Source organism: Hermetia illucens, chromosome 1 (assembly GCF_905115235.1).
Source record: "Hermetia illucens chromosome 1, iHerIll2.2.curated.20191125, whole genome shotgun sequence".
NCBI lineage: Eukaryota > Metazoa > Arthropoda > Insecta > Diptera > Stratiomyidae > Hermetia > Hermetia illucens.
The window spans coordinates 137,305,546-137,318,654 of NC_051849.1; the positions used below are offsets into that span (position 1 = coordinate 137,305,546).

A 13,109-nucleotide genomic window follows, 5' to 3' on the forward strand; every position below is an offset into this window, starting at 1 on the left:
GCTCTTAAAAAACGAAAGCAATCTAGATATGTACATACATACAACATAATTCCTAGTATTACGTTAAACTTCCAAGAAAATGTCTGTAAACAAATCTCTCACTAATGGGTAATCCCATTTTCTCGGAGATTCCAAAGCTCTTCATAGAAAACGTTGAAAATATTTGTGTCGTGACTCAAGACCGAGCGCCGAGAACCCATTTAACCCAATATCGTGATATAAATAACTGGCGGCCGAAGGTAATCTAATACTTTGAAGAATTCCCATTAAAGCGACCTGAATGCCGTAATTTCAAATTTTAATTGTTTTTCTACACATATTTTACCGCTGAAAAGCTTCACGACCCACTCGCTCACTCGCCACTCACGTTATCGCGTAAAACGTAAAATACCTTAATGTCTTTGCATAAGAAACGAGTTCGCCGGAATTCCGAATGACTCCAATTATACAAATCATATATAATTGTGTTGTTATGGAATTGTTCTGGGTACCGTAGCAAAGGTGGATCGCGCTGAGCCCCGTCGCATACTAACAAACGTTCGAGGGTATCTAGGTATGTGCACCAGTGCCGCGCACATAGTTGGAATTGCACGGTATGTAACCAAGCTTTTCGCGCATTCATTCCAGCGCACGTCATATTATTTGGAATCGATTGATCATGCCCAGAGCTAGACTAAATGAATGAAAACATTTTCTATTGTGAAAGAAACAACGAATAAAATCTCTACGACCACAGCAGTGGAATGTTTTTGATAGTGACCATCTACGCAGTAGCTAGCAGTGAGGCGCTAAACTAGCTAAGATACTCCATTGGGTATTGGCTTTGCATTTTTGCAAATAGAGAAAATTGCTGGAGAATATTAAGTATATGACGCTCAGCCCGCAAACTTCAGATCATCTGGTTGAAACAACTTACCAATGCCCTTCGACTGCATTTCAACGACAAAAGTCTAAAGTTCCAAGTACAGTAAATTTCAGGTACTTCCCAGCTAAGATCGGCTTCGTTTCTCCTTGGATTCACTGACGAAGTTCAGAAGTTCGTTGCCCAGAGTGACTAAAGTAATCCTCAAGCGTTGATTGGAAATTGAGTCCGGAAGTTGAAAGTATCTCTCTTGTTATCAGTAGCATGAAAAACATTTGAATCAACGGTAGAACCAAGCTAGATGCATGGATCAAGATAGTAACATAAACCTAAGTTAAGCCGTTGTCAAAAAAACCGAACACCCGACTCCAAAGAAATCAAAGATATCAAAGAACAGTTGAAAGAAATTCGAACATGGTTCAAGTTTAGAGTACACTCAACACTTCAACATTTCAATTTGGATTTTAATAAATGTCGAATTTGGGGATGCACGGTGTGAGTATCCAGGTTGACGTAAGCCAACCACGAGGGCAGATCTATCTCTAAAGCAGAAAAGTGGAAAAAGGTGACAAGCTAAACAAGCTAAACGATTTACAACTCTCAGCGAAAGCGCAGAACTTCTCGGTAGAAATGGGTAGGGATATCACTTTAAAGTGTAATACATATCACATTACCTTGACCGAATACGAAGCAAACATTACAACATCACCTAACATCACCGCATTAGCAAAGCGATAGGGATATTACCCCTGAGATATGTGTGATATCACATTACAAAACATTACCAAACATCACCACTACAGTGCAGAATGTGTTGGCAGTTGCCGAGTGCCGACCCAATACCGACGCCGAGTATCGTTTGTGAATCTATTGCAGTTATGGTTGCCTGTTCTCTCGGCTGGCTTTGGGCTAGAAACTGATTTGGAGTGCATATGAATATATTGACGCAGATTCGTGCCTTAAGTAATTGATTTTCAATTTTATCGCTTGGTAATGAATGTTGGCTGCTGATTGATGTATGTATGGCGATGTATACGTAATATTTCCTTGTACAAGTGGTCAATGCGATTGTCGGGTGCCCATGCCGACTATCGGTTGTGAATTTGGTGCGAAAAGATGTTTCCGATTTTGTGCGTGATAGATAAACTTTTAATGAATATGCCAAGCGAAGAAAACTTCTGAGTGAAGTAATGCTAGTTCGCAAAAATCGTAATTCCCTGTTCTTGACATTGTTAAAGTATTGTATGTACTATATAATATCTTGCATGGAATCTTTCATTATTTTTTCTCCTATATGAAATTACAATACTACTAAGAAGATATTTCGTGCACCTTGACTTGTCGACAGGGACAGATACTGAAAATGGTATCTATTTAATGGGGTTAACCCCCAGTGTCGATGGCGTATGTCGCTAGATGGCGTATGTCGCTACGCTCCCCACCTTGCACGTTGGTTGGATGTCATCTGATGTTGGTTGACGTTGGTGTCACTTTCTCTTAAGGGTTTATATACAATTGTGAACACCGGGAAAGCTGAAAAAATTTGTATTGCATATTGTTCAACGATCGGAGCACCAGGAACGAAGTTAGAGCTATTTATATTACTTTACCTCGCTGCTCTAGTGTAGTTGTGTATAGGTTTTAGGGCTTTCAACGCCAGAGAAGCTAGAATGGCTTTTTTTGTTGAGGATGTTGGGAGTACTGAGTCCGCACCCACTTGGTGACGGACCGGATCATTTGGGAAGCTTTTGGGTTAAACACCCAAGTTTTCCCAAAGAAGAACAATAAACCGTCAGTCCACGCTCTCTTGATCTGGGAGCTAGTTACTGACAGAATCCTGACTACAAAATTCGAGCCAGGTTAAGGAGCATCAGAGTTGTGCATTGCCATGCATCAACGGAGACTCCACAAATTATCTTTCTCCACTATATTTTCAGATCATTTTTACGAGTAATTAAGGAGAGACTTCTTAAAGGTGACATTGTGATGTGATGAGTGATCAGAATGCCAAGGTGGGGTCTGACAATTCCTTGTTCACACATGAAAGGGAGAAGCACGGTCTTGACGGCCGCAACGATGATGGTGGAACGTTCGTGAATTTCTGCAATTTACACCACCTCGTCATTGGTGACACATTGTTGGAGTACAGAGGCTACTATAAACTCAGTTGGATTTCAACTAATCGACATCGTATGAGCAATCAAATCAACCACTTCCCGATTAGAAGTAGATTTAGGAGTTATCTCTGGGATGTGCGTAACTAAAGAGACGCTGACATATCGGAAGGGATCACCATCTAATGGTCGCTTGCGTATTGCGTATGCCACTTCTCGCTGCGACCCTTGTATGAAGCTGCCGCTTGACAGTGGAAGACATCATCAAAGATGTTCCTTTCTTGGATCCTATACAGGTCGTCAGTCACGTCCCGAAGGGGCATCTTAAGATTTGGCTGACTGCGGAGTCGTACAAGCCGAGCGATGAACGAAAGGGGTTGAAAGCTCTGCACTGCAAGTGATGGCGGGCGTGACACGCTGGAACTCCAATATTGATCCAAATCCCATTCATGCTAGTGTAAAATGCACCGTCAGAAAAGAAAATTTGCTATTGCGTTGATCAAATTTGTGGTGTTTTAGCGTCTGGGATTGACCATTCGGTGTGAATTAATAAGTTAATTTTATGAAAAATAGCAGGTCCGCGCCAACCTTGTGCTCTTGTATGAAATGATGCAGCTGGCTGGGGATGCACTCCCTAAGCATCAAGCCCTGCAGCAAGTGTTTCAGCTTTACGGTTTCACTTACCGTCAGGCGTCTAATGACTTGCACCTTGAGTGCAGCATAGAATCTCTTGCCTAGAATATCGGCGACGAGCGTGTCTGACTCCTCATTTAGGCCCATGAGTGCGCGGTTGTATCTGGTGGCAACCGTAGTGAAGCCCACCCACGCAAACTGACCCTCTAGCTCGAGGAACCAAGCCCCCGGCAACGATGGCACCCTTGCTATCACAGCAGTTATGGGTGCAGAAAGTCCCGCGGTATCCTTTGTTTCGCAAGACATATATTTATAACAATAACCTAACCAATAACTTAAAACTAACTTGAGCGGTGACTCAGTCGAGCAAGGCGACACGCCTTTCTGTAATTTTCTTCAAAATTTATGAATTATGACTCCGTATGGGCTCCGTCAATAAAGTCTAAAAAAGGGACACGCTAGTTTTCGAATGAACAGAAAGCTAAATGAAACTGCAATTAACATTTCAAACGAAAAATCAAATACAAAATAATCAAAAATCTACAGCCAACGATTGCAATTTTCCTCTGGGTGTAGTTTTTATCTATGGGAAAACGAGAACTATCTAGAATATTTTTCTTTTCGCTCCTCAAGGGGAAATTTTTGGCTTTGCTGCGGGTTATAGGAAGAACAACATCTAACTATGTGAACTTAAAACAAAAATACTTCACAAAAATATTTAGAACAATACAAAATCGCCTGCTTTGTCAAGAATGTTGACTTGGTCGCGGATGTCGATGCTCTTCGCCAGCAAGCTTTTCTTTATCGTTGTTTTTCTTGAAAATGTGGCGCGGCAGGATTCGCAGCATTCGAAATTTATTTCGAATGTTGCGAATGCGAACAAATATATGGCGCGGAACTTTCCACTTTTTAGAGCTCGCCACGGGAGTGGAGGACTAGCGATGAAAGTGTGCCATGAGTTGGGGACAGAAAGAACCACATGGAGACGGATCGTTCTCTTCTGCCTCCAGCCTTAAACGACGACGGATCGCTCGCGTTGTTCAAAAAGTGTTTCCGTTAGTCTTTCCTTTCTTGAATTATTTTCGATTGTTTGAATAAAATTTTTAATTCGTAACGACGTCATTTGCAATTTTAGATTACTCCGTGCTCTGGTCTCATCGTGTTTTTCCTTCCAAATAAAATGGAATTACACTGGGAAATCGTTAAGCCGACTAATCTATCACCCACACGATAGAATCAGCATCAACACGGAATACACCAAATAAAAACAGAAATCTCTGCACCCCTGATTTCTGTTGCGCAGAGAAGCTTGGACTTGGACGTAGTCGTGATAGGGAGCAGACTAGTGCAATTGCACAAAAAGATAGAACTCACGCTCCAATTTGTCAATTTAGAATACGATATACTGAAGGATACGTTTGATACGTGAGATGATGACTCTCCGATTGGTAATTTTGATGACTTCATCCAGATTCACGAATGAAGTTTGGAGACTAATCCAACAAGCAATTTTAGAGCATTTTGATGATTTTGTCTTCAACTTGGCCAGCTGTTGATCACAACGGGTAAAGCCAGCCAAATCGTAGGTATTTGATCCGTCTTGGTACCTGGTACCATTTAAATACGGGGAGCGTGACTCTCCGGACCATTGCAGTATTTATGCACTATTTTTTCTTATTTATTTTCTGAGTTACCACAATCTTCACCCAATACCAGCACTTAGAGTCAAGCATTTAGGCTCGGACGATCCTACCTACTTAAAGGATAAACGGGTTCTGGTGGTGGTTGCCGGTGGTAAGTCAATGAGAGAATCCGTTGAGAACTTTCCGCAGCATCGAACACGTATGCATAATGGTGTATTTCTGCATGGTTTGAGCCAAACTGTGTGAGAGTCCTGCAGCTGACTATATTATAGGAACAACAGCTACTTTCGCGGGACACCAAATTACTTTGACTTCCCGAGCCAGTGGCTCATAGTTCATCTTCTTCTCCGCGTATTTCCGTTCAATATTATTATCATGGGGAATCAATAATAAATTCGGACCGTCAACTAATAGCAAATCAGGCATGTTGTGTGGTAAAGGGCGATCAGTTAGAACTTGCCGCCTCCAAGCAAAACTATCAAGTACTGCCTGCGGCTCATATCGATAAAGCGGACAGAGAGAATCACCGGTGTCATTACAGTACAGCCAGAAATGAGATGGTCCAATGTCTCTAACACCGAACCACACATTGAGCACTGGTCGTTCTTCGTCCGCTCTTTCATTATGAGCTTTTTGTATGCTCCTCCTGTTCGACAGGTGCAGATCGACAAATGGCTGCCAGAGACAATTTACGTATTTACCGTGCATTGCTTTCAATTTCCGTTCAAGAATACGCTCCTGGTCTGACTTCATTCCATTTAGAGGATTGAAGAGGATCGATCCTTCAAGTTAAGTGGAGGCAGTCCGCAATCTGCCCTACAAAGCCCCATGCAAGGAACTTGTCAGCGTTTTGCTGTAGAAACAAGTACGTTATACACTACGCCGAAATGTCAACCACACCCACGCCTCCAATGTTACGAAGCATATTAATCTATTCCACGGCAGAATTTTGGTGATGTATTAGAAATTTGGGCGTAGTTGTCCGTATCCGTATTACAACTACTGAGTCGATAATGAGTTGCTCTTTGTAACCTGTTGACCCAACTCGGTAACCCTTCTGCTCGTCGGGCAGAATGTTGTTGATCTCGAGGTGCGCATTGACCCTTTAATTAATACCGGACGTTATAAGTTTGTAGAGGGTTGGTAAGCAAGTAATCGATCTCGTGTCTGCGGGGTCTTGCACTATGTCCTTTTTATACACAAGGGAGGTCGTTCCAACAGTGAGGAAAGGTGTAAATTTCTCCGGCCGACTAATAACCAGGTCTGTGCTATATGCCAATCGATCGTGTACACTGGTGAACATTTTGTACCAGAGATTCTACACCCGATCCAGACTAGCTCCCCTCGAGTTCTTTGAGCGGTTTGTGGCTCGCCTACCTTCCTCTTTGATAACATGCCCGGCGTAGTGGCATGACGGCTAACCCCCAACGATCACCCTAATATTCTGTCGTTCAGTTTTCGGAAACTCCACTGTCTGGACGCTCTGTTGGGATTTGTTGCTTCAGTTCCCTGCGTACATTGCATTCTGAACATATCTAGAGTGACTTTTGCGATAGCTCATGACAAAAAGTTTCTGCTTTAGTGTTTCCAGAATTTCAACTACAGGTGTCTCACCGGGGATCCAGGGGGGTTCCAATAAACCCTCAGCACTTTGATGTGCCGATTTAAGTCAGCATAGCAATGTCCTAAAGCAAAGGGTGACGTCGACGTTCATGGTGGATTTTTCGGTAACTCAAACCAATCGCATGGTAGCGAATCTTCTGACTATGCAATCTGACAGCCGCAACTACACCACAATACACAAGTGATTGTCCAGAACGATGACAGCTCGATCTATACATAGTTAAAAATTCAATTACTCTCTATACTTTAACTGGCCATTTACGCAAATAATTTGATCTGGGAAGCGCTGTATTGATACTAGTCAATCTTATAGGCTTGACACTACGAGTTCAACATTATTAGCTAATGTGAAGAAGTTCACGTGCAACAGATATAAACAAGTCGGGAAACCAGAAACTGGATGCTTCGAATATGAAATGTTTTGTGTACTTCTTATATGAAAGCATTTAGTGGGCATTTGCTATATTAGTACCTACAGCATGGTGTATATGCATATATTATGTAAGAATATTCACTTTTGCGTGCTAATGACCTTCAAAGTCTTAAAATACCCACGACACACAACTTTGACCTATTGTAACTTTTTCGGTAATACTGTAATTTCCACCTAGCTTGGTAGGATCATGCTTTATATGCAGATAATATAGCCTATATTGTTGCAAAATTTCATGATTCTAGGATGAACTTAAGGGGAGTTTTGTAGCCAATAGTGAAAGTTGTAGGATATACTATTATTAACTTTATTTGAACCGATATCGGTATGTATGGTTTTTTTGGACCCTAAACACCGCGTAGTAGCATCTTCGTGATTTTTTCAAATTTTTCAGTTGGGTTAGTTCTAAGAATGCGTCCCTGAAAGAAATGACTATTTTTCAACGTACGCCCTCCGCTCTTGAATACTAAATATCAAAACTGAGACTTGCTTTGGAAAGTATTAATCGAGACCTTTCATTTGATACCCCACATGACTATATTCGGGGAAAAAATATACTCCTCCCTTTTCCACGGTATACATGGGCGTCTATAGTCCCCATCTTCCCATCAAATTTGGTGTCAATCAGTGTAATCATTTCTGAGAAAAATTGCTGTGACAGGCAGACGGATAGTAAACCGATTTTCTAAGGTTTTGTTTTACACAAAACCTTAGAAAGGATTAGGGAGGAGTAGATTCTTTACTCGAATTCTCGTTAATTATGACGTCAGCATGAGTTTGATACTAATAGCCAATCAATTTAAAAAAATGGGTATTATATTATTGGTAAGTTTATTTGACCAAGTATGGGGACAACACGTATTTTCAAGTATCGTCCTGACTTTATTTCAAAATTTTGGAGTGGATAGTTTACGAAAATGAGTCCTGCTTCAATCTAAGTGTGTACATTTTGACTCCTCACTGGCACATTTTACAGTTTAAGTCAAAACTAATATCAGTTTCGGAAAGTACTAATCGAGACCTTTCATTTGACTAGATTCCGTGAAAAAAATTTACAAACCTCATTACATGTATGTATTTATGGGGGGGGGGGGGGGGGGCTCCCCCCTTGTAACTCCATATAAATGCATGTCACTCAATGTATGCGTAGGATTTCATAGCTCCCATATTTCCACAAAATTTCGCTCGGATCGGTATTTCGGAGAAAAGTGAAAACCGATTTAAATGAATCTTTAACAAAACCCATTTTTAACTTTTAACGGAGAGGGGGATGTTTGCCGCGAGTTTTAACCTAAGTTGTAGAGGGGACCTTCTCCCTCCCCTTTTCTGACAATCTCTCCCAGGGGTGGGGTTGAACATTTAAACTCTACCTCTAAATACATTAATATTTGATCCTGAACAGCATTGTCAACCCCCCCTTTAGTACAAGAAAAGCTGAAGGTTGTTCTAGCAGATTGCTTGTGCACGCTTGAACGTTTAACTAATTGACATCGTACAAACTAAGCTTCTTTGAATGTTCCCACATTAAACTTGGTACATATCCTGTGGCTCTAATTTGATGTTTTTCCGGATAGTTCCAAGTGACGTCATCAGAGCCATGCCAGAAAAAGTATTTTAGTTTATTGGCTTTTATCTAAAAATCCTTCTAAGAAGTTCGCACAGATGTACACATATATCTTACTCAGAATTCAAAGAACAGATTCCTTAGAAGGAATGTAATTCATACTATCATATCTTGGGCCATCTTTACCTGAAAATTAAAATTTCAAACACCAGACTATCTTTTCTTAAAAAGATGATGGCGTTTTACGTAATTTCCTGAGGATCGTTTTCCAAGAACCAGCATCCCATTCAAGTTCTTCTTTGTCATGATCATATTTTGGAATTATCAACAACATTCATGTACCTTTGGCTGACCACAAAAACAACATTCTTTCTTGCATGTTTTTGTTTCCAACCACAATAGCTCCATTCTGGATGATTTTTTCGCTGACTAGGTATCAAATATCTTGATTATCATTCAATTCCTAGAAAACTTTAGTAAATCTTCTAATAAGACCCTAAATAGCACAGGAAAGGCTGGATGGGGTCCACAAAAAGAGATGTTTCTCGAAAAAGAACGAATTCAAAGAAAAACATCGATTGAGATCAATTAAAATCCGGTTTACTGTGAAAGTAACAGTCATTTCATTGGTTAGTGCTAGTACTTATTGTTGTTCAGATGTACTTTACATTATGAGATAATTCAACGGGATTCCACCGTGGAGAGAGGATGTACGCCAATCAATTAACTCGTAAGAGCTGGATTTGAAAGTGCTGCCAAGCGAGTTGTGCTTGTTCATTGATGTCCCAACATGTTATTTGTGTTCGAGTAACATTTCCAGAAGGAAGTTTTCATATCGCAAATTCCACTGCAGTAGACTGAATCCTTGGGCCATTGCATTTATTGCTAATTGGAATATTGAAACGAAGTTAGTCTGTGACATTACTAATCTTATAAATAACTAAGCCAAAACAAAACAAAACGCTAATGTCAACAAATAGAGAAACTGAGATTAGCAAGTGATAAGGAATCATTAAACATTATAAATCGTAAACAACTTCTGTGAAATTCTAAGTGGCGTAGAATGCCTACTTTACATTATATATACATAAGTGCAATTTAAAATATAGCGATAGCTTCGGTATGGAGGCGCGAAGCCGGTCTGTTCAGGAAATTTCTTAGAGATTTGCCATTCAGAGGAAGATTCTACAGAGGAACCAGAGTTGTGGCGATGGGGACCGACCATGATCTATAGTCCTAATGTCTTCCTCCTTCACTCCGTAGAGTAGAGGAAACGTTGGAGGTGTTGACCAAGGCATATATGAATTTATGATTCTTGATGGAAGACTGGGGAGAACTCCTATTTTTGGATCCAAAAATTACACTCAAATGCAAAAACATCTCCGCAACGTTCAAAACACTCCCGCCTAAAAAACTGGCACCTTTCCATGTAATAATACAACAAGTCGGGAAACCGGAAGCTGGACGCTTCAGGTACGAAAGGTTTTGTGTATTTCTTCGTACGTAGCACGTAATATATCCATATATTATGTGAAAGTATCCACTTTCGGGTGATATTGACATTCATAGTCTTCAATTTTCAAAGAAGCAACGTATTATAAGTTTGTTAGTAATAGTGCAATTTCCACCAAACATTATAGCCTACATCACAACACAATTTCGTGGTGCTAGGATGAATGTAAGGGGGTTTCCAGCCAATTAGAAAAAAAGGATAGTAATATACCATTATTAACTTTAATTGAACAGATATCGGTATGGAAGGTATTTCGGAGCCCAGGCACCATATAGTGGCAGCCTCCTGATTTTTTTCAGATTTTTTGGTTTTGTAGTTTCTGAGAATGGCCCCCTTAAAGAAATGATCACTTTCAACCCCCCGCACTCCCCATCTTTCTAACAAATGTCACGGCTTCGAAAAGTACTAACCGAGACCTTTAATTTGATACCCCACATAACTATATTTGATGAAAAAAAAATTTTACACCCCCGTTTGCATGTATGGAACCCCCCCCCCCCCCTTAAATTCAACGTAAAAGGATGTAACTCACTGTATGTGTGAGTGTTCACAGTTCCAACCCTTCTTCCAAATTTGGTGCCAATCACTATAACCATCTCCGAGAAAAATGCGTGTGACGGACAGACAGACAGCAAACCGATTTTAATAAGGTTTTGTGTTTATTGTGTAAACACAAAACCTTAAAAAGTGTTGACAGTACTGTGTAGAAAAATTCAAAGAGTAGAAAGACTATATTATCGAAACCGGCATCAAGAACGACTTAGAAATATCGGCCTAATAATGAAGAAAGCTAAATGGCAAGAAATGGGGGTCTGATATGCCTCGTTAACAATGACAAAATGCCCAACGGTCCACATCGCGAGAAGGTTCACAAACTAAAAGGCTGATTTTGGTATGTTCGAGAGGGCACATGAGAGAAGTGGAATTAGGCAGGCAAACATATAAAAAGAGTAAATAGAATAAGAGTAAATATAAATATATATGGGAGCACGTCATGAAATAGAAGGCCATAACATCGAATGGGATAAGGTGTACATAATTAGAGAATGCACCAACAGCAGAAAACTCAACCTAAGACTGAACAATTTTGCCTAAGAAAGCGAGGGAGGAAAATATACACAGCTAATATAGCTGTGTCATAATTTAATCTATTAAAGTCGCATCTGCTCGAACATTCGGTAAAATATTCATCTAGTAACATCATTAGGCGTCCAACAATAAAGGTGTCATTCTAGCTCCATACCAGCCTTGCTTTCTTGGTTTTTCTTGCTTATCTAATTAATATATCACCAGTAGTCAGACCTAATGCAAGTAGTTGAAACTGTGTTGAAGAAGGGCAGGACTGATACTTAAAATAGGCAAATACAAAAAATGAATTTAATCCCATCTTGTTCAATTCATTGGGCGAATCGACAGCACGAAATAGCTTTAAAGCTCTAGTTACAGGAGTCGGTTTTCCAAATTCCGCCTGAATTCTTTCAATTATGGACTTCACCGCACACCAATTTGCTTCCGAATTCCGAATATATCGAAAAATTTTTGTGTTTCACATGTTCAGTACTGGACACGCTAACTGCTGGATCGTATGAATACTTTCGTCTGTACTTTGCTGGACATGCTTCATGATAGACACGGAAAATCGACTGCTGCATCATATGAATACTCTCATGGTACATATATGGAACAATTTTTTGTGTCTACTGGGACCCAGCATTGAGTCCTATGGTAACCCTGCCGTCATGGTGTATTGCTCAGGTCCCTCATTCGTTGGGATCATCAACATTAATGCTGCATACCGAGGAATGTTGCATTCTCAAAGGATGCGGGCATGCGCGGAGACTTATCGTGAACTCTGACGAGCGGAGAAGCGACCTCATAGACGGAAAAAGGAAGCCTGGGAGAAACAACAAGTCTGTGAACTCGACAAGTACAGGGAGAAGTTCTATCAACAAGTCAGCATGATGAAGCCTTGCACACCTCGATGTTCATCCTGCCGAGACAAGGAAGGAAATCTGATGGGGGGAGGGGGGCATATTGGAGCGATGGATTGAGTACTTTTATAAACTACTGAACAACCAGAACATCGGCAAGTTGGAGGTCCCACCAACTGGAGACGACCACCACCAAGTATGGAAGAGTCCGTGCAATTCATCGGCTTAAAAATTGTAAGTCGCCAGAAGCCGATGGAATTACAGCCGAATTGGTTGAATATGGAGACGGCCAATTACACCAAGTCGTTCATCAACTTGTGCTCAAGGTATGGGACAGCGAGCCAATGCCTGGCGACTGGCAAAGAGACATTATCTATCTCGTACATAGAAAGGGAGATATCACACAGGGCAACAACTATATATAAGACCATTGGCCCATACCAAAGAGGCTTTACTCCAGGCAAATCAGCAACAGATCAGATTTTTTTCTGCGGCAAGCGGTGGAAAAATTGTTGGAATATAGACATCAGTTGCACCATCTTTTAATCGACTTTAAAGCCGCCTATGATAGCATAGCCAGGGTAAAACTGTACACGGCCATGAGAGAATTCGGCATTCCGACGAAATTGATAAGACCGGCTAGGCTGACCCTAACCAATGTGCGAGGCCAGATAAAAGCAGCAGGATCACTCTCAAGACCATTCGACATCAACAACGATCTAAGACAAGGGAATGCCCTACCATGTGTCCTCTTTAACCTGGCCCTCGAGAAAGTGATCTGTGATGCTGAGGT

At 40.9% G+C, this 13,109-nt stretch overlaps 1 protein-coding gene across 2 annotated transcripts in view; it reads right to left on the minus strand.

The window, feature by feature from the left end:
• The window catches only part of LOC119650478 (protein expanded), a 161,490-nt gene that overhangs the window by 136,680 nt on the left and 11,701 nt on the right, over window positions 1-13,109 (minus strand). The window contains exon 1 of one of the 2 annotated variants that reach the window (XM_038053362.1): window positions 326-489. The exons of the other annotated variant lie outside the window; for it this stretch is intronic. The gene's annotated coding sequence lies outside the window, so the exon portion shown is untranslated. Of the gene's footprint in view, window positions 1-325; window positions 490-13,109 lie in introns of those variants that run through there. 2 annotated transcript variants of the gene reach the window in all.